Source organism: Microtus oregoni, unplaced genomic scaffold (genome assembly GCF_018167655.1).
Source record: "Microtus oregoni isolate MIOR12 unplaced genomic scaffold, Mior012 000015F_ref0000493, whole genome shotgun sequence".
Taxonomy (NCBI): Eukaryota; Metazoa; Chordata; class Mammalia; order Rodentia; family Cricetidae; genus Microtus; species Microtus oregoni.
The window spans coordinates 41,910,476-41,938,463 of record NW_024543074.1 but is presented as its reverse complement, the minus strand read 5'-3'; positions in this window follow the sequence as shown (position 1 = coordinate 41,938,463).

The following is a 27,988-nucleotide window of genomic DNA, read 5'->3' as shown; positions in this document are numbered from 1 at the left end:
ACATTTCACTAGAGACAGCTCTCGCCTTCAAATCTGTTGGTCCCAGGGATTGACCTAAAGTCTTCAGGCTCGGCAGCAAGAGCACTTACCTGTCAAGCATCTTTGCTGGTCCTGTTATTACTTCTTATCTGAAGTACCTGGAAAACATACCCTCAGTGTGGAGCTGAGTTGGGAAAGAGACAGGAGGGCAGGGGAGCAAAGACCAGATTTCAACATGAACCAAGCCAAGGTCTTTATTTTTCACCTTTTTCTTGAGTCTGGAGTCAATTTAACTTTGTGAACTCGAGTCAATTACTCAGACCACTCCAATTCTGTACCCTGACTCCCCCCCCCCCCCATGTATGAAGTATAGGAGGGAATGCCCGACCTAGGCTTTCACGAAGTGGTTGTTGAGAAAAAAAATGGGTGGCTCTGGAGTTGGGTACTCTCCACAGTTCTCAGTGACATTTTATTTTATTTCGTCTCCTCGTGCAGCTGCATTCTCAGTTCAGGAAGGCCATTCCTCAGTTAATACGACAGAAGAGCACAGAACAAGGTTTCCAATGGATACAGTTTTAGAGCCTAGACTCTGAAAGCAGTGTGCTTAGTTTGACGTGGACGAGAGGTGTATGTGCACACATGTGTGTCTACAGTATCACAGAAAACCTAGGAGGAAAAGGGTACAAAAAAAAACCCCACCTTCCTCTGGTGGGTAAGGGAAATATGAGAGTATGAAAGTGGATAACCAAGATTTATGCAAATATTTTTGAAAAAAATCCTGATTATAGGTACTTGAGGAAAAGTGGATTTAATGAGAGGAAGTGCTTGATGTAGATCTTTCCCAGAGATCCTGAAGGAGATGTGGGGACACTTAAAAGCATTACAGAAATTGATGCCACACATTTATAATCACATGTTATTTAATTTCAGAGATTTCTTGGCATCAGACACGAGCACTTGTTTTTTCCATGTTATGGTGAAGGTAGAACAGCAAAGATGGCTGAGGAGATGGTTTTCTAATGCAATCACAAATAAAAGACAAAGAGGCTTGGCATGTCAAATTTAATAGCCGCCGCTGGTTGACAGGTTAATAGAAATCAGGGTGCAGGGTGGTTTACCCATCCTCCGCTACTAATATCCCTATTCAGTGGCTTGTTTTGTTTAATTCATGGTCAATTTTCTAATCCAAGGATAATAAGAGTGTCTTAAAAGCCACAAGTCATGAATTCAGTAGTCTTCCCATGACCATTACAAGATACTTCATACCAAGTTGATGTCTGAAATGGAACTTCTACCTAATCCTGCTACTACGATGTTTCTTCCTCTTCATACATATCTAGACTTAAATGGTTTATTGAGACTGGCCTCATTATGCTGTTCTGACTGGCCTGGGGATTCTCTATAGGCTAGATGACCTTGAACTCAAAGCAATTCACTTGCCACTCCTTCCCTAGTACTGAGATCAAAGGTGAGTACCACCATACTTTCTAAAATTTAATTCATGAATTAGAGACAGTAAGAGATAGACAATGGTAATAGACCAGAACTATAACTGTACACTGCATTAAATTAGTCGCTGTCACAAGTGTAACAAGCCCTATTAGTTACTAAGCAGCATCTCCGGATCCTTGTTTTCTTTACAAACTTTTTGCATGTGTGTGTTTAAATTGCCATTATCTTTTCTATGTTATGTGGAAGTATTCATCGTTGAGCCTGCTGGAAACACCACCATCCTTTGGATCAAAGTTATAATAACTATATCCTGTACTTCAAGGCCTTGTAACATCCACTAAGTCTAGACTTATCTATATCTGTATTGATAAGTTATATTTTCTGGGAATTTTTCTACTTTGAACTTCTTAGCTAATATTTTAAATTTTTGTGGGATATAACTCCACAATCTAATGTCCATCCTTTGGTGATTTGTTCGTTGTTTTTTTATTCCCCTTGGTTGGACTTATTAACTTTATTACTTTTTCTTATATAACTTCTTATTCAACTTTAGTACTTTTTGTCTTGTTTTTATTACCCGACTCTCACTTTCACTGGGACTGGGTTACCACTCTTTGGGTCTAACTTACTCTACAGGATATATGTTTTATTGGTTTTTCAGCTCTTCTTTCATCTCCTAATATTGTTGAGATTTAATTTATATAACTCAGACCTCATCATTTTAAATTATATAGTTCAGTGGTTTTCCATCACAAACTTTCGGATTCCAGAACATTTCTTTTCACCTTGTCATTATTATTTTAATTCACTTAAAATTAATTTTATAATTAGGATAAAAAGTGATGAATTTAAAGAAGTCATTTTCATGCATATGCAGCATCATGCCACCTTCTAATTCATCCCCATCCCTAGCTGCCCTCCTCCACCCCAACCCAACCTCCTTGCTCATCAGCTTTCTCCCCTCAAATAGACCTTTAATCCAGAAAATTATGGAATATTTTTCTCAACTCATTAATAACAATCCATTCTTGTTTATGGATTTGCCTACAATAGATGTTTCAAGTAAATGAATCACATGTATGACTGTCCATCTTGATCACTTAGCAATGATACATTCAAGATTTATTTATTCTGATGTTATGTAGCAGTACTTCAGACCTCCTTTTTATGATCCAGTATCTCCCTTGAGACAGTTTCTCAGTGAATCTGGAACTGGGTCGATGGCCAATAAACAGCAGCTATCCTCCTGTCTCCACACTCCCTAGCATCTCCAATGGTCCTGGACTTAGAAAGTGTATGATGCCACATCCATGGACTCTGGGGATTTGAACTGAGGCCCTGATCTTTGGACAGAAAATATTTTTTGCTGCGCACTGTACCCCCGTGTCTGTGCTCTGTGGGCTGGCACCCAGTTCGCGAGCTTCGGGCAAGGGGGCTGGAGGTTAAAATACACAGACACACACAGACAGAGAGACAGCGGCACGGGTTATCCTTGAATTCCCCAAGAATGCCCCTTTATTGTGTTCAGGGGCAGATTATATAGAGATAGCCACGCCCCAGCCAAACCCACCAGAAACCATTCTCCTGCCATCAGGAACTCCTGAAGGTCTCGTGCTCAGAGCACCTGTAGGCACTTGGATCAGGGGATTACAGAAATTCAGGATCTGGGGTCTCACTGCTCCCAGCAATTTTCAACCACTGAGACATTTCCCCTGCCATTTTCTTTTTGACCTATAAGTAAATCCACTATGAGCATTCATATTCATATTCTGTACATATATATATACATATATATATATATATATATATATATATATATATATATGCGCACATATGCATGCATACCCCAGGGAAAGAAATCCAAGTCATACAAGAATACTATACTTGACTTTCTGAGGAACTATCATGGCTGCACCATTTCCATCAACAATGTCTAAGGATCACGTGTCCTCTCTGACTTCTGCCATCAGGTCTTCAGCACGGGCTGTGAAGTGGCACCTCTCTGAGTTTTTGATTGACATTTCCTTACAGACTATGGATTGGAGGAGGTTTTTATGTGCTGACTGACTATTGTACATCCTCTCTGAAGAAATGTCTACTCAAACCTTTTACCCATATTTTGATGGGTGAGTGATCTTTTTGTTATTGATTTGAGACTGTGCTTTCAAGTTGTTAATCAAATGTCTCATTTGTAACTATTTTTCTGTCATTCTGCAGATTGTCTTTTCCCTTTCTTGATAGCATCTTTTGGCTTTTAGAAGATTGATATTTTAAAACATCTGTTTTCAATTAGGTGTATATTTGTCAGTGTGTGTGCACATGTGAGGGGTGACCATGGTGTCCAGAAGAAAACATGGGACGGGACTCTCATTCATCATGAATTTCAGGTGGTTGTGAGCTGCCCGATGTGATTGCTGAGAGCTGAACAAGGGCCCTCTGTGAAAGCAGCCTGTGCTATTAGCCATTCAGTCATTTCTTTAGCCCATGGTTAGTATTTTCTTTCCTGTTTTTTCAGTTTCTCCTTGTAGCCGTGACTGCCCTGGAACTCACGCTATAGACCAGGCTGGCCTTGAACTCAGAGATCCGCCTTCCTCTGCCTCCCAAGTGCTGGGATTTAAGGCATATGCCACCACCGTTCAGCTGGCTAGTATTTTAGTTAAATTTAAAGTACATGTATTTCTGTGGTTACCTTTATTAATGCTGTTATACTAAATAAACTTGTGCTTAATTTAGACACAAGATTTTTATCTATATCGACATCGAAGAATTTTCTAGTTCCATATTCTGCAGTATGGACCTTTGAGTCATTTTAGCACATTGGATGTAAAAAAACAAGGATACATATTCTCTACTGTATAGACACCAATTTTCTCAGTGCTATTTGTTGAAAAATCATAGAATGATCTTTTGAATGGTATTGATGCCTTTGTTAAAGTTCAATTGACCAGGGATAGATAGGTTCATATCTTTTTATGTATTTTATTTCATCAGCCCATGCACCTGCTCCTTTGCCAGTATTGATCATACAACTACAACTTTGCAATAAGTTCTGGAATGAGGACATGAGAGCCCTGAGACCTGGGATATCTTTACTCAGGCTGTTTGTGCAGGTGTGACAGAAACAGACTAGGACCTCAGCAAGGAGACCCAGCAAAGAAGCCCTGCTTTCACTGGAGGGGGGGAGGGGAGAAGAGAGAGATATTTAGAGAAGTGTGGTGTGGTGTGATGGTGGTGGTGGTGGTGGTGTGTGTGCGTGTGTATGTGTGTGTGTAGGGTAGCATCCTCCCATCCACTGAACACAAACATGGAGAACAGAAAGTTCTTTTCTGCATCTGAGACATGAATAATCTGTTGGGTACCTCAGCTCCTGTCACAGCCTCCTCACACTTAAGCCTCTGCTCTCCGCTTGGTGGGTTTTTGAATTCTTAGTCTTGGACTCAGATGTACAGGCCAGAGGGAGTGAACAACAGCATAAGTAGCCCTGGGAAGTAAAAGTGGCTTTGAATAAAAATTCTCATAGCAGCTAGAATTTAGATAACTCAATTAACTTCTTGAATAGATGTGTCTTCCATCGCTAACCAAGGATTACCATGTCACGTGTGTTTGCTTTGTGGTTATATTCAAATAAAATATTTAAAGCCCCCTGCCTTCCAGAGAGCAGACACCACATAAATAATTCATGTAAAATTATCAGAATTAAAACTATAATGATTAAGTGTCTTTTGTTTTTATATACCAGAAATTTCTGCTGGAATAGCTCTCTGATGACTTAAAGTTCCACCAATACGAGACTATGTGAAATGAAAACTGTAGGCATAGCACAAAAGACAGTTCAAGGAGAGCAACACTTTGGGGGGAAATATGCTCTGTGTGCATAAAGAATACCTTTGTGCGTCCCACATCAGTGAAGAAGGGCAAAGAAGCCAATGGGAAATGGGCAAACCCCTTGAACCTGCAAGTCACAGCATGCTAGCACAAACATTCCCATTCAAGGATGCTTAGCATTACAGGAAATGAAGACAGCCGAGCCAAGGTCTCTGCCCATCTGACAGTGAAATAGTCAACAATACTAATTATTCTTGTAGGATAACGATGAGAAGGAGGGACATGTTAACAAGTTTATATGTAATTTAAAGATTTAAAATATATTGTATGACTCCCCCCTTCCTTTTCCTACCTCCAAACCCTCTCGTGCTCCCGCTCAGAGTCATGTCGCCTTTTCTTCATTGTTGTTATGTAGATGTATCATTTTATCAGCAATTAGAGAGAACTTTTTTCTTAATTTATATTCCCTTAATTTTTTTCTCGTGCCTATTGCTCCAGCTAGTGCTCCCAGCACTACATTAAGAAGGAGTAGGGATAGTTAACAGCACTGTCTTCTTTTCAGTTTTAATGGGGTTGCTTTAAGTTTCTCTTCATTTAGGATGCTGTTGGCTGTGGATGTGTCATATGTAGCTCTTATTATACGGAGTTATGCTCCCTCCAGTCCTACTCTCACTGTGACTTTTATTATGAAAGCATATTGGATTTTGTCAAAGTCATTTTCTACACTTACTGAAATGATCCTGTAATGCCTGCCTCTAAGTCCGTTTATATGATTTATTACATTTAGTGCCTTGTTTATGTTGCGCCTGCCTCAATGGGATGACACTCATTGATTTTTGTTGGTTAATCCATTCAGCCAGTCTGTGTCTTTTTATTAGAGAATTGAGGCCATTATTACATAAAATTATTATCGAAAGGTGTGTATTGATTGCAGGCATGGTTGTAATTGCTGTTTTTTTTTTCTGTTTTTATTCTTAGACATACTTTGTTTTCAGCAATTATAATTTCATAACAGCCTCTTGGCTATGTTTATTTCTCTATTCAGTCCAAAGTATTGCTTCCCATTCTCTGTTTATGGTTGGTCTACTGGTTATGAATTTTTAAAGCTTGTTTGGATAGGGCAAGGTTTTTGTTCCCTTCACCCTTGGTAGAGAGTTTTGCTGGGTATATTAGTCTAGGCTGGACATTATAGTTTTTTAGGACTGGGAATGCATTGCATCAAGATATTCTGACCTTCAAAGTTTCCATTGAAAAAAATCATCTCTTTTCCTCTAGGTTTGCCTTTTATATTGTGTTTTTCTCTTGCAGGTGTCAACACTCTTTCTTTGCTGTGTGTATTTAGTGTTTTAACTATGATACACCACGGGAGTTTCTTTTCTGTGGGGACTTTCCTTTCTGATCTTGTCTTTTGGATGTGCTGTGTACTTCTTGTGTCTGTGTGCACGTGTCTTTCCTTAGTTTGAGGACGTTTCTTCGAGGATCTTGTTGAAGATCTGGCCTATAATTGATTCTTCTTCCCCATGCATGCCTATAGCTTGACATTTGTCCTTTTTGGGGTGCCCTGTAGTTCCTGTGTGCTCTTTTTCTGTTATTTATTTTTTTTCCATGTTCTTTGCTTGTGTGATTTAATTTCTTCTACTTTTTCTTGGAGTCTTCCCAGTCTATCTTCTACTTGAGCCATTCTTTATAACGTAATTCTTTATAAGGTTTTTCCTTGAGTCTCCTATTCAGCTTAGGTTATTTAATTTTTAATTTCATCTTCAGTTCAGCTTGAGTTCTTCTCAACAATTCTGTCTCTTTATTGAATTTAGTTTTCAAATCTTGTACTTTCTTCGTCATTTCCCTCAGCCTTATGTTTGTATGTTCTTGGGCATTGCTCACACATTTATTCTCATCAAGGTCTTAGAGCTGTTTATGTTTTTCTTTCAGTTCCTTGAAATTTATTGTTATACTTTTAAAATCATTGTCCTGGAATTCATCTAGGTAATTCTCATTGGAACACATTTCTGTGGGACTGGCAGATTCAGGCACACGTTGGGGTGGGCGGGGTTAGGTACTGCCTTATTCTGTCATGTTATTTGTATTTTTGTGATGAGACCTGTGTATGTGGACTTCTTTTGTCACTTCTGCCTCTAATGTTGACACAGGGCTTAGACTGTGTTGGTCCAAGTTGGCCCAGAAAGTTGAATGTGGTATGGTTGGAATGAAGTCAGATAGAAGACAGGGCCCTGTGCTTGTGCACAGTATGTCCATCTGGCTGAAAAGCCTGGATAGGACCATAGATGATCAGATTAGGTTTGCATACTGTATTTGACTCTCAGTCTAAATCTGAGAACTGGGGAGGGTGCCTAGAGGGTTGGATCAGGCAGATTCACCGGGTACCAACTTGGTACAATATGTGCGGGGTTGGGCTAGGCTGGGGTGGGATGTGACATGGATGAAGGATGAAGTCAGGTAGGAGACACAAAAACACCTTTTAGATAGTGTGTAGCATGAATTATGGTGGTATGCCTGAGCTCATAGAGCAGTCAGCAGAGGACACATAATCCATAGTGCCATATGTTAAACTTTACAATATTTCACTCTAATTTTGAATTTATGGGTATGTGTGCACGCATGTAAGTGTGCATGTGCACACATGTGCCTGTGTGTGTATTTCAGAGGTCTCCATCTTAGTCTCTAATAGAACCAGGAACTCTCTTATTGGCTAGATTTGCTGGCCAGTGAACTCTGGGGATCTGCCTGCCTCTACCTCCCCTGCATTAAGTTTTAAGGTGAACACCACCAGGCAAAATATTTTTGTGGGTGCTGGGGATCCAAACTAAGGCATTCATGCATGTCCAGCATTTCACCTGAGAAGACATTTCTGCATCACCCCAACTCATTTTAAATGAAAACTATCACTGTTCCATGAGGACTTATAGGCAGTTCACGGCCACTGGGGGTGGGATAGCTAGTTTCTTCAGCTCTGCTAAGTTGGTCTTATGCCTTTAAGCATCCCTAACAGACTTCCCGAAGACATGACAATGCAGAAAGAGAGGACTAGTTAGGAAGAGTAAGGGGGTCAGCAGAAGTGGGGATGGTCAAGAGAGGGTTATGGGGCACATTACATATAAAATATAATGAAACCTGTTATTATTATAACTAATAATGAATAATAAAAATCTTACAAAATTATGAAAAAAAAATATTACGACTAAAAGCTAACGTCAACTTGAAGAACAAAGCTTACTGTTTTAAAATATACCATTCAGTTTGAAGGGAAGATGTGACGTGTCTCTCATTACAGGCCTCTTCTTTCCTTTTTTCCCCGTACACATAAGTGACAGGTGACATAGATTCGAGAAGCAGTGGGTAGAATGACACTTCCAAATCAAATGATCAGAAGGAGGTTAGGAACATAAGACGAGAGAAATCCCAGAGCCATGGCTGCTCTGAGCCCACTATGGATGGTGGCCTGATTTCAGCCCCTAATGGGAACCGACACTGCAGTGTCTCTCTGCAAAAAAGGAGGGAGGGTGTCAGCCTGAAATGCAAGCGTGGGAAAAGGTCCCTTTGCTACTAGACAGAAATGGGTAAGTTGACGGTATTGTTAGAGCCAAAGGCCTGGGGAGTCAACAAAAGACACAACCTAGCGCCCAGCAGTGTTTCAAAGCTGTCTGCTGCTATTCTTGAATGAAGCAAAGCCCTGATATCACGGAGGAGGCAAGGACCCTAGACCAAAGGAAGCTGAGTCTTGTGTGACCCTATCCCCAGGAAGATGTGAGCAAATGTCTATTCACTCCAGATAGGAAACTGATAACGGATTGAAGCGTGGGTACTACGAAAATCCAACTCAGTGAACCAATGAGTTTTATTAGGCTTATAGGAGTATAAGTGAGGGGTTACTTACAGGACCAGAAATTATACAAAGGAAGCTGACTCACCAAAGCCGATGCCAGAATGGGTAATATCCCATGACAACCAGAAACCTGGAGCACACTGCACAACAGCAAGCAGCTTAACTAGTTAGATAGTGTCCTTTTCTGGTGGCTAAATTGGTTTGAGCCTCTTTTAAGTGGCTCAGCTGATCTTGCACCTTCCAGGAAGCTTTGCTTGTCTTACTGTGTCACTCAGCAGTCCTCATTGCATATAAAAACTTGGAGAGGAAGGGGACTAGTGAATTCGGTCAGTTTCAGGGACTTCCTGAACCTTATGAATCATTTATTTCTTGAGCTTAAGGAATTTCCCTACAGATCAGAATGTCCCACCTCTGCTTAGAACACTCTGTTGTTTTGCCTTCCTTTTACCTTCCTGTGTCTTAGGAAGCTTCCCTCCAAGATGGAAGGTTTTGATCTTAGAAAAAACGGCTACACAACCCTGAGAGATCTGCTAAGTTCTCCAAGGCCAGAAGCCACCTGATAAACATCAGATAAAAAAAATGAAAGGAATTGAAAACTAAGTGGTTGGCTAGGTAATGTTCATTATAGGAGTCACTTGCTGTTTGGGAAGACAAGTTGATTAGTATAACTGTCTTCATTGGATAAGGATAATAAAAGAGACAATAGATGGTAAAATATACCAGAAATTATTTCTTTGTCTGTATATCCACGGAAGTGATGGAATTCAAAAGTCAGAGAAGAAAAGGCAAAACAGAGAAAAAAAACACGGAAGGATAGAACTAAACATATCATACCACAGTAGAGATAGTCAAACTAGATCAAATAAAAGACATATTACCAAGGTAGATAAAGCCAGCAAACATGATAGCCTACTATGTTTAAATATTAATGGTTGCTTAATATTTAAATATTAATATTAATAATATTAAAGTATTATTAAAACACTCCTGAAATTAAGTTGAAATGCAAATGAACTGGGGAGCAAATTTAAAATGGAAATAACTTCAATTAAATTGCAGATTCCATTACCAGGCATAAAGTAGAATGCTACATTGTCACAAAAAGTATAATTCACCTCAAGCTATAAACTGATGAAGTTTGGAGTTCACATCATCAGGGCATTAAAGTATGAAAAGGAAACACTTACAGCTGCATGCACACACACCCTGACAAAGCTAAAATAATACTAGGAGACTCAAAATAGAAAAAAGAAAGAGATGGATGAATCAGACAAGAACAATAGCCAACATCTAAGAAAGAAGCTTTTATGTGCATATGTGTCTTACGTGGTGACTTATTTTTTTTTCTTTGTCTTATTTTTTTGAGGCAGGGTCTCTCACTGTATCTGGATATCACAGATTCAGCTAGGCTTTCTGGCTATCAAGCCCCAGGGATCCCCCTGTCTCTCCCTCCCTCATCTAAGATTTCAGGTGTGTACCACCACATCTGGCCTTTTCATGTGGGTGCTGCTAATCCAAACTTAAGTCCTATTGGTTGCCTAACAGGCATCTTACTGACTAAGCCATCTCTGGAAATACCAGTGTAAGAATCTCAAACAATAGCAGCATTATGTCAGTGATTACATATGTCTGTCCAAATAGGGACACTGCAAGACATTCTGTTAGGATTGCAAAATTCCATTTTGAAGGCTATTCTGTTTAATGACATTCTTGCTGAGATGAGTTTCAATCCTGAAAGTTTTCTGAGCAGGCAGAAATAAAAATGAGAACTACCTGCAGATACCTTGTCATCTGTGTTCCTGGTTTGCTCACTACGATAGTTATAATATAATTGAACAATTTTTACTGTCTTCAGTGGAGGTTTTGGCATTAGAATTTATTTAACTTATAGGAGCAGAGGGGACAGTTTAGACAGTATGCTTTGTCAGTTTAAGGATCCAAATTAGATCCACAGAGCTCCTGTAAAAGATTCAGTATAGTCTGTGCTTGTAATTCCAACACACAGAGGCAGAGAAGATGGGTCTCTGAGATTCAGCAGTTACTTTTACTAAAGACACCACAAATTTCAAACACAGGACAATGAAGATCCTAGCTGAATCTGACCTGAAAGCCTCCTCACTGAAGACAAGTTTTCATAGTGCCAGAAGTTTCTAAAAAGCTTCCTCAGCGATAAAGTCAATCAACAGTCCTACCCAGCTATGATGACTCTGACATATGATAATGGCCAGCACAGCATGATATCCCTAAGGGTGCGATAGTGGCATTTATATCTCGGTGATAATCAACAATTTTCCAATTGGAATTATAGGCTACAGACCTGGAGGAAAATCATACCGGGTATTGGAAACCTAGCCAAGCGCCAGTGGCTGGCGAGGACGTGAGTGCTGGAGTACTGCCTACTGCCAGTTCTCTTAACTACTATAATTCCTGGCACAGTCTAAATATTTATCCTATGCCCACAGGTAAGTGTGACTCACACCGCTCATCAAAGAAGCTTCTCTTTGCAACAGATGGAGACTGTTAAAGAAAACCATGAGATGTGAAGAACAGGTGATCATGGAGCAGCCAGCCACGATGGATACATGCACAACACAGCTCCTGCTCTTGGAAGCTCATGGAGCACCTCTAGAGGAATGAAAATGCCACAAGAGTCAGGGGAACAGAAGATCTGTTGTAGGATTTTTGTCTCCTCAAATTAACAGGGAAGCTTCACTCACGATGCCTCAACAATATGGCTGCCTGAACAAAGACAACTCCAGTAGACGGGCGAATATGTAAGGGGAAAATCTCACAAATTCTGCCTGAAAAACTATAGAGCACTTCTGCCTGCTGAGAGAGGAAGACTTGGTCCCCAGGGATGCACCCTCTTAATGATTATCCAATACCCTGAACTCACAGACGCAAGCAACACTAAATAGATTCAGAAGGTTGTCTTTATATATTTGTGCACACACACTTACACACACACATCTGCACATATGTAACAATAACAATCCAGTGAAAAGAGCATATGAGTTGGAAAAGGAACAAGGTGGCTACCTGGGATGGGTTGGAGGGGAAAAGGGAATAGGGAAATGATGTGATTATCTTTTAATTTAAAAAATGAAAATGTACTTTAAAATCTCTTTAAAGGCTCCTCCCCTCAAAGAACAAACTTCCACATTTAAACACCTCAAGCAAGGCATGGACTAAATCACGGCATCATTATAAATGAAAATATCAAGTAATAATCTGTGGCATGTGGCTAAAACAGCACCCATGAGTATATAATCCTGATTTCAGTTGTTATCAAAACACAGTATAAATTAAATGCTAAACCTCCAAACACTTAAAATGGTAATGAACACAAAATCCAAGTTAAATTAAATTAGAGATAGCTGAAATTAAGAGAAGAACAAACAGAAGAAGATACTTAAAAAAAAAACATAGACTCATTCTTTTCAAATAGTTGAACAACCAGTTGAGTCCAAGGAAACCAATTCAGCAAAGGAGAGGGGGAGTACAAGAAAGGAGCTACTGTAACTCTCCAGAGCCCTCATCAGAGCACCAGGGGTGGGCATCTCCATGTAGACATCTGGGTTGAGCATGATAGAGTATTCATGCCACAGAAATTAATGGTTGCTGCCAGTCAGAACCAGGTTTTCAGAAATAGAAGATGATCTATTTCTTCTGGGGATGGTGTTACCCATGCTTGGGGTGACTCTCCCTACCTCACCTAAACTAATCAAGATATTCCCTTCCCAGTGTGTGTCTCCTAGGTGACTCTTGAGTGAGTTAAGATGGCAATCACTATTAACCATCACATTTCTATGTGCACTTTATGTATGGGTTCTATTATTTTAAACCAGGATTATATATTAGTCTATGATAAATGATAGTATAATACATTATCTAAAAATATAGAAACATCAGCATGATATTATTACATAGCAGATAAATTATGCTCTAATATGTATTGTATGCAGCATATAGATAACCCCAGTGATATATTGCTCATATTTTATGTATATTTCCCCCTTTTCGAGAAGAATTTTCATTAGAAAGCTGTTGCTCAATGATGTCACCTTAAAATCAAGGTCATAAGGTCACCAGGCTCGATGTTCATTAACTGAACTGACCACAGGTTCTGAAGACCCGAGAAGTCCTCAGTGGGAGGTCTCCCTGCAGAGGTCCTTTGATGAGAGTGGCAGATCATTAATCCTTTTAATCAATCTCCCCACTTAGTGCTAATGAATTAAGAACCACTTCACAAAGACTGTCCAGTTTCTGGCTAATGAAGTGACAACTGACGTGGCTGGGCCTGCTGGGGAGGACAGCTCTGTCATACAGCAGACGCATTCTCGGAGAGTCCCTGTCATCTTTAATAAGATGCACCGTGGATGGATTGGTGGATCATTAGGGAATCTGCATAACGAGATGCTTTGCTCTCTTATGTTTGTCTTTCCCACCACTCTCCCGGAACTACAAGTAGAGAAAGTCTAGGGTTTCCCTCTACTTTCTCTACTTGCAGAAACAAGGCTATCATCAACTCATGGGCCTCTGGGGAGCTGACCGAAGCAGAGGGCCATGTGCATCTGAGCCCAGACATTGGGTACACATTGGCAACATGGTGCAAGATCTCCCTCCAAGGTCCACAAGCATGGTATGGATTCTTTAAAGAGAACAGATTTTGGAGGCAATGCCTGAAGGGTGATGACCATTGTTTACTTCCGTACAGTGCAGGCAGAGAACAGTGGATCCCCAGTGCTTGCTGGTCAGCCGGTCCAGGTTTTCATATAGCCCTACTCCTAACACGGCTAATTGTAATAAAGCAAATTGTAAGAGGCATCCACTTACAACACACAGTCCACCCACAAGCAAGAAGCTAACAGGAAGTGACCAAGTAAGACATCTTTGTGACTGGGGCAAAGTTGACCCTCTGCCACAGCAAAGTTGCAAGTTTCCTGCCAGGTTGACAGTGGGATCAACTAGAGCAGACAGTCAAGGAGAGCAGCCAAGAAGTGTAAAACAGAGATGGACAGATGGAGGCAGTGTGTAAAGGGTGGGTGATCACCCCCTGGATTGGACAGGGCACCTTGGAGTGTGCAGCCTCCAGCTGAGTTCACAACTCTCGCTTCAACCTTGCTTGCATTTTGGCCTGGACCTACAAAAACCCCTAGCTAAGGATGCTTTTCTCTTTTGCATCTTTCTCTCTGTTCTTCTCCCTCTCTTCTTTTTCTCCTTGCCTCAGTGTCTCACTTTTCTGTAATTCGTCTTAATAAAGCTTCTCTCTGCTTTGCATACTACATGGAGAGCCCGTGTCTTGAACCTTCGCTAGGACAAAACAGCAAACTTAAGTCTACTGTCCCAAGTTGATCTTTGGTGACTGTGAATGACCATCATCCTAGGTCCTTGAATCACACACAACTAGACCGTGAAAGGTTCTGTCACACTCTAAATCAATGTGAAAAAAAAACGTGAAATAATCTTGAACTTGAATAGAATTCGTAGGAGCAGGGAGAGGCCAGCAGGACGTGAAGGCAACATACTCAAAATACAGTATATGCATTTCTGAAAATGGATTCCTGTCACCTTAAATAATGCATAATTACTGCATTATAGTAAAGGAAGTAGGGGCTATAATTAAACAGAGATATGTGTTTACAAAATGGAGCAGTGATCCCTACCCAACCATAGGGAAGTCAGGCACTCACTGGAGAGAAAGGGAGGAGTCAGGATGGCTCCAGAGAACACAGCACACAGGGCTGAGGTCTGTCTCCACCCAGGCCCTGGCCGCTCACGCCATGTTCCACATGATTTGATCCCACACAGTGGCATGGATGCTCTTTTTCAAGAGTTTAATTAGCTGAAGAAGTTGATTATGGGGAAGGAGAGTACCAGGTATTAGGATGTGGTGCTTTGACCCCCCCCCCCCCCTGGACTGAGGCCGAGCCACTGCATGTACAGATTCCATGGCTCTCAAGCAAATCCCATTCCTTCCACAGCACACAGATCCAAAGCATGCCCGGACCTCTCTGGGCAGACCATTCCTGTGAAGAAGATATCGGGGTCAGGATGCACGCTGCAAGTCACAGCAGACAAAACATTGGGTTGGAAGGGCAGTTCTGAACAGTGGATAAGATTTCTTGCAGTTATGAGAGGCTAGGGTTCCATTTCATGCAGACAGGCTTGTGGGGCAGCTTGGTTACTACGTCCCCATTGACAAGTCCTGTGATCTATTCAGATCAGCCCAATCCTTGAACTCTGAGTGGCAAATGGAAGCTCTTCTGCCATGCTCAGAAACGGGGAGTGTGTGGATGTAGAAATCAGCAGGAAACACTAGAGGACACTGACTTGAGGTGCCTCTGATCCCTGAGGCCATGGTGATTGGAGGATTTGAGCTCCTCTGGCAAACCCATTCATCTCTCTGTGGTCTTCCCCTTTACAGAAGGAGTATGGGTAACAACTAGAGTTTGCAGGATCGTTGCAAAATCAAATAAGGAAAAGTGTGTAATTATTCCATATATCCCACCAAAGTTGACCTAGCACTCACATTGGTTTGGCAATTATTTCGCGATTTATTCATTTCCAGTTATTTCCAGCTCTCATCTTTATTTCTTACACTCTCAGAATCTAATCATCCCATTGCTTTAAGTTTATTGTCTCGCATGAGGTAATAAAGCAATCTCTGATTCACTCTTTTCCACTGTGCTCTGAGTCTTTGCTCCGTCCCACATGGAGACGACAAACTGCGAAACAGCTGGGCATATATGCGCTCCAGCTGTACAAGGCCAGTGTGGGAAGCCATCCTCCATCCGAGCACTCTTAAAGGGAACATTCGGATGATGGATTTGAGTGTTGATAATTGATATTCTCCTATGTATTCCCATTCATCCACTCAATGACTCTTTGGTTATACAGCAGAATCAAAAAGCTTTATGTGAGAAAAGAATTTATATATGACTTATTACACTGTCTGTTTGAAGGAGAGTTGAGGCACTTAAATGGAATTTTTATTGCCACGTTGAGAAGAAAATAAACAAAACAGACTAACACGTCCTGCCAGGCAGAATGAACAGAGCTTTGCTCCCCATCTGGATCTCAAAGGGCTCAAGGAAAATGAAATGTGGGCAGAGATGACTGTGAAGTGAGAGAAGACACTTGCAATAGAGTCATGGGGATTTTGATAGGGTATTACTTCCAGCTAGAAGAAAAGTTTGAGGTGAACCCTCAGACCTGTGTTACCCAAGCAGGCGTTCCTTCAGCAGCCTCCCTTTCTCCCTCTCTCTATACTATGGTTGGAATTGACCCCATTTCCAACATTAGACTTCAGACTTTGCTCAGTTGGTTAAGGTGCTATACTGTTCAGCTCTGAAAATTATGTCCCAGATGGCAACATGACCCAATGGCCATTGTGGGAGCCCTACCCGGGCCTGGCTACATTGACAAGTGGGTTTTCTCATTTGCTGGGGTTGGCAGATTAGGGAAGCACACTGTCAACAGCCAGTTTTTTAACCCTCAAAAGAAATCACTGATTCAAAACTACTCAGAACAGAGGAAGCAAAGAGACGGACAAGAACAGATTGCTGGGTCTAGGGAAAGATCTCAGTGCATAAGAGGTTTACCATGCAGTCATGAGGACTTCAGTTTAAAGTCCAGCACTCATGTAAAAAGTCAAGCATGACTGGATGTGCATGCCTGTAACCCCAACATGGTGGGAGGTGGAGACAGGAGGATTACTGGGGGGGGGGTAGCTGGAAGCCAGCTCATCTCCAGTTCACTAAATAAGATAGTATCTCAGGAATAAGATAGAGTGACTGAGGAGAATACTTGATGTACCCATCTGGCCCCTGTGAGTGCATGGGAATGAACATAAGCCTATATGTGTATGTACTGCAGACACATACATAACACACACATGCACACACACATACACACACACAGTTAATTAAAGAAAATTAGATGCAGAATCCTAATATCATTTGAGCACCTAGATCTAAGTGGATCTTGAATTAATGATGTTTCAGATGACACAGTTCTGTAGATATGTAAACTGACCCAGGTTACGTTGTCATTATTTTGAAAGACTTATTTATTTTATGAGTATGGAGTCCTTGCCTACGTATATGTATTTGCATCATATATGTGTGCAGTGTCCACAGAGGCCAGAAGAGGGCACTGGATTCCCTGGAACTGGAATTACAGATGACTGTGAGCCCCCATGTAGGTACTAGAAATAGAGCTGGGTCCTCGGGAAGAGCAACAAATGCTCTTAACAGTTGACCCACCTCTCCAATTCCTAAGCTGGAATCTTAATATACATTTAGAACAGTAAAATTTTAATTCACCCATGATTGGTAGGTAGCCATTACATTTGTATGTGCCTGAGAAAGTTATAGGATAGCAATGGAGGGAGAGGGAGAGATGGGAACATACAGAACTAGCTGGAAAAGCACAAAGCATCACGGTTAGGTGCAGTCAGGAGAGGGAAGGGACAGTGAGAGAATGGAAACAGGAGTGGGGTTAGATTTTGGAAAGTCTTCGTCCCTGCCCCGCAAGTCTTTAGCTTGGAGAAGAAGGAATTTTAGGGCTTTCTAAAGGCACACTTGTTCCGTGCCGAGCTGCGCTTTAGAGGGAGGAATCAGGCAGATGCAGAGGACGGAAGTAAAAGGAAATAATTACGGCAGAGAGGGCTGTGTGATAGACACGTAATTAACACTCTTGCCAAGCGGCTCCTCTTTTTGAGAATGGGGAATGCACTCCTGCTTCCTTCCTGCCAGAAAGTTGTGTTCTGTGAGTGGATTCATTCTCTCGAAGCTTTCGTTGCTTTAGTATCTTTCTTGGTCCCCGGGAAAGCTGGAGGTGCCATTTCACATTCAGGCATATATATTCCCTTGCAGAAATTATAGATGAAATAAATCTTCATTGAAATCATCTTCAAATCAAAACTCTTTAAACTATCATTATTAGTTTAGATTAAAGTGGAGCAAAAGATTTAACTGATCACAAACATGGTTGCATGTAGACTGTTTAATGATAATGCCTATTTCTCAGTAACCTTTTCAGCATTGTTTTGTCATGATTATCTAAAAATACCATGTGATGGTTAGTTTAACCGTCACCTTAACACAACCTAGAATCATCAGGGAAGAGCATATTAATCAGAAATGATCTAGATCAAGTTGGCTTTGGGCATGTCTGTGGAGCATGATCTTGACTGTTAATTGCTATAGGGAGACGCAGCCCACTGTGGGCAGCACCATTCCCTGGGATAAAGATCCTGAACAGTAGGAGAGAGGAGAAAGCTAGCTGGAGCAAGCAAGTAGGCCTGCATGTGTTTGTTTCGCTTTGCTCTTGACCACGGGGTGTGAACAGCTTCTTGAGTTCTGTCCTTGACTTCCCGTCAATGATGGGTTGTAATACATATTGTAAACCTAATAACCTCTTCCTCTCCTAACCTACTTTTGTCAGGGCATTTAATCATAGTAAGAGAACAAAACTAGAACATGTCAACTAATTATCAAAATATCAACCAACTGCAGCCAGAGATGTTAAGTAAGTGTGGATAGAGGACACACTCATTACTGAGCAGGCTTTGCAATTAATCTCTTTCCCTGTATGTCTTTCTAAGATTGGGACAGAATTTTCTTAAGACACTATTGGGGCTGGAGAGATGGCTGGCTAGACAGTTAAAAACAAGTACTGCTCTTGCAGAGGATCTGAATTCTGTTTCCAGTACCCAAGTCTGGTGGCTCACAAGTGCCTCCAATTCCCACTTTGGGCTATCAGAAATCCTCTTCAGGCCTCTGCAGGCACCTGAACCCACTTAAACACACCCTCCCTCCCACGCGAACTTAAAAATAGAATAAATCTTTAAAAAGGCAGTTGGAGTTTTCCTATACTTAAAATTGGAATACCAGAAAAAGATAAATTTCCCTTAGGACATTAATTGGGATTAAACGCCATGGCAGATTTTGACAATGAACCTTTATTATGTCACACAGTACCCAGCATGCTTGGAGAGCGGAGGTAAAATTCATAAAGTGTTAGTAAATATGGGGAAGTGGATCTGATAGGGCCGGGAACTATGCTTAGTATGCAATCGTGTACTCCCAAGAGCTTAGAACTGAGCATCCCCCCTACAGCACCAAAGAAAGTATCCATGCTAGTTCTTATGACAGATGTCAGGTGTCAGCCTCAGCATCCCTATTTAATAGTAAGTGTGATCCAGAGCTACCTATAGTGTTGACAGATTATATGTTCAAATAAAAGTCTATTGTCTCCTGGGTCTTAGTTTTTTTTTTTCTTTTCCAGACAACACGTTTCTCACATACACATTCATGTTGTCTTTTGTACTTAGGTACTACTGATGTTGGATGCCTCACTGTATGCTGTAAATATGTTTTTATTACCATTCATCAATAAAGAAGCTGCTTTAGCCTATGGCAGGGCAGATTATAACTAAACAGAAAAGTCAAACTGAATACAGAGAAAAAGAAATCAGAGTCTGGGAGATGCCAGCAGCTGCTGGAGAAGTAAAATGTGAAGTAACAAGCCATAAGCCTCATGGTAAAATATAAAATAATAGAGATGGGTTAGTTTAAGTTGTAAGAGCTAGTTATTAATAAGCCTGAGCTAATAGACAAAACAGTAGGTAATTAATATTAAGCCTCTGAGTGGTTATTTTAAAGGCGGCTGTGGGGTCAGGTGGTATGAGAAACCTCCACTTAAACACCACACAGTGGCTAAGTATTTAATGATAGATGAATGCATATTATAATAGAGATGCCTTCAAGCCAGAGCCCAATGAAACCTAAATGGAAACATCAGATATAAAACACAACATGAGGGAAACATATCATAGTTATACACAGGTGACATCGCTCTGCATTCTGAACCTCTCTGGGTTACAACATTTGTAAAGGTTCAAGTGATTTATTCCAAACCGTAAAGTTTTGTGGTTCTGTAGCCTCAGATAAGTGTCCCTGGGATGTGGCAGCATCGTTAAAGACTGCTGCTGACTCAGAGGGACTTGGGAATTGCTTTCGTATGGGGGGGTGTCCTTGAATTTTTTGCAAATGTATATAAATTCCTTACCTAAATGCTGGACAAGGCCAAAGTGACCTTGTATTGGAGAGTGGACCCTAGTCAAGACAGGTCCTGAGGAAGGTTTTGGTCAGCTTGAAAAGTAGTCATGAAAACTCACAGAAACATGGACGATCTAGGGAGGAGATCAGGTTGCCATGGAGTTCTTTCTCAGGAACAGAAGAGGGACTGCTTCTGGAGCTGACAGAGAAGACCAGATTCTTTCATTCAGTCTTCGATTTGGCTGCTCCCTTTGCGCTCTGACAGTCAAACAAAACCAGCATTGCAGTGTAGAAATGTAAAACCTGTGTTTTAAAATGGCTATCACTGGCTGGCGCAAAGGAAATCCGTCACTAATCTCTGCCCTCATTCTATTCATCAAACAGCCAAGATGCTCTGCCCAGGAGTCAGGCAGTGGTACCTCCCATAGCCTGGTGTACTGGCTGGCGCAAAGAAAATCCTTCACTAATCTCTGCCCTCATTCTATTCATCAAACAGCCAAGATGCTCTGCCCAGGGGTCAGGCAGTGGTACCTCCCATAGCCTGGTGTGGATCACATTTTTCCCCACACAGCAACTTTGTACTTTAGACAAATTGAGATGTTTTTACATAAATACAGTGATGTTTCAGCGATATTCTAATTACTGACTCCAAAGGGCACTTGAGTGGCCTTTCTAATTGAGATAGACCCAGAGAGAAACCATTAAAGTTTAAAGATAAACTTGTAAAGTGTCCTCACATTCCTCATCACTCACATCCCATATTATTATTATCTTTAAGGAGCCCTGGGACCCCTGTCAGTGGAGAGAGCTCCACAAAAATAAATAATGTCATCTGTGTAGGGTTGCTCACACCTGCGATGCCCTTAGGAGGATGAGAAGAGAAAAAAAATTCAAGGCCAGACTAAGATACAGATTGAGTTTCTAGCCAGTTGTATGGCTAGACCTTTTCTCAAAGTAAATAGATAGAAAATAAACAAACAAACAAATAAAGGCAGGGATATGGGTCAGTCATTTGCAGGCACAAGCACCTAGGTTCAGTCTCCAGTACTGATGAAAAAGGAAAAGCTTTGCGTGGTTACACACATCTGTGCTCTCAGTGCAGAGAAGTTTGAGACAGGTTGATGCTTGGGGCTCCCTAAGTAACCAGACTAGGCTAACAGATGAGCTCCAGGGTAGGCAGAGCTCTATGGAATACCACACACGTTTGAGCAGGCTTAAACCTGTTCCGGCTAATGAGCAGCCATATTTTTGTTTGTTTGTTTGTAAATCATAAACTCTTCACAGAAACCTAGAGTTTATCCTTTTGTAGTTGATGGTATGCTAAGCACGGTACAGGGCATGGAGGGAGGGGCTGGGACTTATTGCGGATCCCTCACTTGAAAGACCTCACTATGCTCTAATCTGATGATTCCGGGTGTGGTGTCAGGGCAGCTGTGAAAAGTGCAGATTCTTAGCCCCACCCCTTAGACATTGGATGATTCTGAGGGGTCCTAAACAGTAACTCCCAGCTCCTCCCTCCATGCAATGTGACTGGAACAGGTTTAAACCTGCTCAAACGTGTGTCGTATTCCACAGAGCTTTACAAAAATCCCTAGCTCTAGACAGCAGTGTGCATGTGTGTCACCTTCGCCCTTCAAAATGTAATCTGCTAATTTTTTATAGAAACCAAAATGACTATTTATTACATTTCAACAGATATTAAAGATTATCCCAAACCAGGCTTTAAAACACAAATCCATGCCATCTAGTTTAAAGACTCGATTTCAAAGTGGCAGCCATAAAGAACAGATGTTGATTATTACTCAGTTAGCTGCTGTCTTCTTCCTCTCAACTCCAAACACATTTATTGTGGATAGACACGTGTTCTAGCAGAATCATTCTGAAGTATTAGATGATGTGATTTTATCATTGATGGATTTAATCTATTTTATATTATATCTGATTTTATGAAAGTACTGGTCACAGCTGAGCTGAACATTTGTAAATTTTTTGGGTTTATGAAGGTTGAAATCAGGATGAATGAATGATGATGTCCTAGTGTTTCTTGCTTTCTCTTTATTGATCTTCCTGGATTATGAAAGTTGTAGGGCCAGGGATCCGACAGCTTGGACGAGAGCATCTCCCTAGTGTGATCTGGTCATTGTCTCCCTGCGCCCTCCCCCCAACAACTTGTTAAGTGTTATTTTGATTTATTCTGGACAAGAGCACATTCCAGATAAGACACCAGAAACACGTGACAGATGGGTGCTAGAGGGTCTCATGGGCAGTGGCAGAGCAAGCTGGGTGGAGAACATGGAATCATCTTGACAAAACCAGGCCACTCTGAAAAGCCAGAATAGCTAGGACACGGTACACATGAAAGGAAGTTGAGGGCCAGGAGGAGACAAAGCACATGCTTTTGGCAGGCTCCATCTTGTGACAGGGAATGGATGGATGTATAGCCCAGAAAGCATTTAGAGCTGATGGGAGAGATGTCGGAATGACACAAGCCACCTGGCCAGACACAGGCATTGGTCACATTCTTTGGGCCTCACAGATTTTGATGAGAAATGGAAATTACTTTGAGGGCAACATAAACCTTCTTGAGAGCTTTAGGGAAAGAGCAATATAATTGAGTCTGCGTTATAAAACAATACCTCCGACTGCAGCAAAGGGAACGGCCCTTGGGTATTCAAAGAATATTTGTTTAATAAATATATGTCCAAATGTGTTTTCACATAAATGAATATATCTGTGAATTCAACCATGCAGAGACTCCAGCGGGCTTCAAACCTGCGCAGCCCACACACCGTGCACGCTTCCGTTTCTGCCTCAGCGCCGTCCCTGCCTAACCTTCAAGTTCCTCAAGGATGACAATAAGGACGTGGAGCTTTCCTTCAGCCCGGAATAATTCAACAATCCTGCCAAGGCTGCCCTGCTGCCAGCACTCTTTGGCTGAGAGCAGCTGGAGAGAGCAGGCGGCAGCTCTGCTCTGTTGATCAGCTTTGGCTTGGCATTTGTCTGCAGCTGGAGCCCTTTCTATAAGATCACTCAGCATCTATAAGTTGACTCATTTCCATACTGATTGCAAAGCTGGAAGTGTACACACTTGTCATTCTTATTATTGGCCCAAAAGCGTGCCGGCAGTAGCTCTGACGATGGAGGCCTTGACACCACTTGGGAGTTATTGTCTCACGTGCTATTGATATGAGTGGGATTTGGAAGATACACAATTTGATAATCAGACCCCATCTGCAGAGTAATCATGAGCTACATTATGAAGAAAAAGCGAGAAAATGCTGGAGATGTAACTGTCTTATTTTCGACTTCCTTTACCCTAGCGAAGACTGTGCTAAGAGATGTTGATATGCAAAACAACTTTGTATTTTTTTTTAATATAATGAGCAGCTCAGCAGTTTAGCATTTATCTAAATACAGCAAGTGGCAGGCTATGAAACAAAATGCTCCCCTGTCCATGATCTCATTTGTAAATGAGTTCTAAGAGTCACGTGCTTGGGGAAGATATTTAAGCTACAGGGACGCACCTGACCTTGAGACAGTTGTTCCTGTATTCTGCCCACTCACCCTCAGAATGATGGTATGGTCAAGAGCAAACTGGCAGGTGGACACAACACCTCACCTCAGTTTTCTCGACTTTAAATTGGGAATAACATCTTGACAACATAACTGTGGGTCAGGACTGACTCATCCTGTATCGCTCTTGTTGCACAAGACTGAGGACTCAAGTTTGGGTCCCCAGCACCCATGTTAAAGGTGGACATGGTGGTACATATCTGTAACTGGAAGGACAGAAATAGGAGAAGCATTCTTGGATCTTTGTTGGCCACCTGGTCTACCGGAATCAGTGAGCTTTGGGTGCAGTGAGAGACCCTGTCTCAAAAACTTAAGGTGGAGAGCCATCTAGGAAGGTTACCAGTGCTGACTGCTGGCTTTCACAAGAACTCAGATGTGAGCATAGACACCTTCACTAGGGCTCACCCACATGCTTGAGCACAACACATACAAACATCAGCAAACACAAAGTTGAGGGGAACATTCGTCTATGCCTGTTGCATTTGGAACAGAGCCTGGAGCACATCAGGAGCCAGGACTAAGATGTGCCGCATAGCGCTTCACTCTGCTCCAAAGCCAGACTCCCCCACAGTTTTTGGTGAGACAGACCAGTTATCTGCTACCAACCTTTAACTTCTATTTTCATTTACTTAAGAGAGCATCATGGGTATACCAGGTAGCATTTTTTTCTATTCAAAGCTGAATCAACACCTGGCTAGCATGTGTAAGAACCTGGGTTCCATGTCCAGCACTGCCCAGCAGGAAGGATTCTGCAGAGTTCATATTCTTGTCCACAGTGAGATCTGCATCATTAACACGTGCAGAGTTGAATTTTATGGACAGGCTGTCATCTACTTAACCATTAAATCAATGATCATTTTGACTGCCTCTGGCTTTGTGCTGTTTACACAGTGTCCTAGAACTTAATTGTCAGTCTTTGGGCACCTGTAAGCATTTGTGTGCTGATTGGGTTCCGGGAAGCACCTCTGTATCATCTCAGAATCATTGGAAGGAAACAGTCTTTGAGCTCTGCCGCCCACAAAGGGCTCAGAGCAAAGTGGAGATTGGTACTTAGGTCAGTCTTCCAACACGAAATCAAATGTGCTTTCCATGGATTGACATAAAGTTGAATGAAGCCAGGGAAGGCTTTCGTGTGGGACTCTAAACTGTTTGCTAACTGTAGCTGCAGAAGGACCTGTGAAGGTCGATTGTAAATGGAGTACACATAGTCAACCAATCTTGATCTTCATCCAGTCTTGTCAAAGATTCCCCCACCCTCAAACCCAGGGCTTACCGAGAACTCAGGTAAGTGAAATCAAATCTCAAGCTGTGGGCAGGTGACCCTTAGTCAGTTCATGGTCTCATAGATAAGAAATGACTGGAATAATAAAGATATGAAGCAGATTGATTACTCTAAAGAATTCCTTTATCAATCATTGAAGACTTTAAAAGATTGTTTTCAAATAACAAACTTGGCTCTTTTTACGCAACCACAACTCCATGTCCCTAAATTAAAGTATCATGGACACTGTGCCCATGACCATCATTTGAACTTCTGAATACAATCAAAAAACGGCCATTGACTCATAAATAGAAAGTATTTCATACCTAACCTAAGCATCTTAGCTTTTGTCCCTCAATTTATGAATGAAGATTACAAAGTACAAAAACCATTGAGATTAAGTGTGTAGATGAAATGGTCTCCCAGTTGACAGTTTCAACCTTATATCATATTCTAGAAATATATATTCGGGTACAAGAAAATATCATGGAATACTCTACTGCTGATATAAGATAAACAAAACACATCCAGGAGTCAATCTCCCTAGGTCTCTGTCAGGCTTTGAAGTTTGACTATTCTGCCACAGATGTCATACCATGGTTTTAAACCAATGTCAATGTGTAGTAATATGAGCAGCGGGGCTGCATCCCCAGCACCCTGGCAGCCTGGCTAGCTTATGCTCCGAAATAACAACACACAAACTGTATTCATTTAAACACTGCTTGGCCCTTTAGCTCTAGCCCTTACAGGCTAATTCTCACATCCCGATCAAGCCATCTCTAATAATCTGTGAGCACCGGTCTTACCGGGAAAGGTTCAGCATGTCTAACCTGGCAGCTTGCTTCATTGCGTGCATCTGCCTGGGAGAGCAGAGCATGGCATCTCTCTGAGGCGTCTACTCCCGAGAGGAGAGCTGTGGAGTCTGAGCTCACTTCCTCTTCCTCCCAGCATTCTGTTCTGTTTACTCCTCCCACCTATCTTCTAATCAATGAGGGCCAAGCAGTTTCTTTTTATTGAACCAATGACCTTCCTCCATCATTTCCCCTTTTTCGGTTTAAACAAAAAAAAAAGGCTTTAACTTCAACATAGCAAAATTACAAATAACGAAACAGTTATCAAGTAAAAGTTACAATAATCTTTATCATAACTAAGGAAAACTATAACTATAACTAACTATTCTTAACTCCATCAAAGACTCCAGAAAGATACAATACTACCTAAGCAAACAAGAAAAAAGCAACTTTTAAAACTCTAGAAATGACAGAGACATCTCGCTGCCTGGACAGTCACCCAAAGTTCCTCTGTACCATTGGGGCATCCATCTTCAGCCTTCAGGCCCATAGTATCCAGCAGACATTTCCATAAAGCAGGAAAATTCAAAATCAGTTCAGTCACTATCTGTTGTGTCCTGCAGAATGTCTCGCAGACTCTTTCATGAATCAGGAACCCCGAAAGATCATCTCACCTTAGGAAAGTTCAGTAGTCCTCTCTCTGTGGATTCTCTGTGTCCAGTTTATGCAATAGTCCAGGCAAGAGCAGTTTCTTGCCCAAATGGCTATCAAACTCCATAATGAGCCTCTTCGATGCCCATCTTCCTCTTGAAGTAGATTGGTGCTGCCAGGAGCAGAGTGTCTCATTGTCATGAAAAGTCCTAAGTTATTAAAACATTTAAAATGCCATATTCTATAATCTTTGAAAAATATGAAGAATGCCTATCTAAAATATATCTACGCACATCTAGAAAATCTTAACTAACATGACTACAAACTTGACTATTATGATTATCTATTAACTACCTATATACATTACATTTTTAAATGAACTACACAATCACAATACCTTAATCAATATCAGAAATATGCATATACATAAAACAAAATTAACCTTAAATCTCTATCAATAAAGCAAAATCTATACTAATGCAAATTATTCATATCTATATCATATCCTCCTTTAAATGTTAAAGAACATTTATAAACCATATTTGGGAACATGGGCGTAGTTTTTTCTCTCCAAACTGCTTCCTGCTGAATGGGGGCATCGTTAATTAGGTCTTTCATGGTATAACCTGTGTGCTAGTTTCATCTCAGTTGGCAGTTGAGCGAAGCAATTTTCTGAAGGTGTTCACGCCAACCCTTCAGGAGGACGTGGTCCATCATACCAAATCGGAATAGAAGAAATGAACAGGGTCTCATCCTCTGTGAAAACAAAATAAGAAACTCCTTTCCAAAGCATCATGTCCTTAGATCCAAATTTCAAAGTCAAGGCATCAAGATATCTATGGTGGATTAGTTCAGCAGCATTTATAAATAAATATCTTTTAGCATCTGTTGCTCCTTCCTCAGTATTTAAATAATTTAAAGAGAGCATAATAGCATACAGTATCAAAATTCTCTGTGTATTTTCCATCTTTGTGCAGCTTTGTTTTAACCTCTATTTTGTTTATTTTTACTTTTAACTCTTTGCTTTTTGAGACAAGTTCTCTGTATCTTTGACCTGAAGTAACTCTGTAGACCAGGCTGTCTTTGAACTCTCAGAGATCCGCCTGTCTCTGCCTCCCAGGCATTCGGGATTAAAGGTATACACTACTACACCTTGAACTCACAGAGATCTGTTTGTCTCTGCCTTCTAGGCACTGGGATTAAAGGCGTGTGCTACCACACCTTGAAGTCACAGAGGTCAATCTCCCTCTGCCTTTCAAGTGTTGAGATTAAAGGTGTGTACTACCACACACAACAACTCTCTTCCTTTTTTTTTGTTTTTTACTTTAAGAATTTTAACTTTTAGTCTGCATATATTTTTAACATGCTGCAAATCATTTAAAAATTTTCTTTGTCTTTGACGCTCTCTTTACTGTATCTCTCTCTGTTTTTCTGACCACATGAGTCTTTAATTTACCAAGCAATATCAGTAGGATTAAAGGTGTGGCTTTGCTGCTTAGATGTAGCCCATTCCTTAGCTTTCCAGCCTCATGGCTGAGGTACTGGCTGT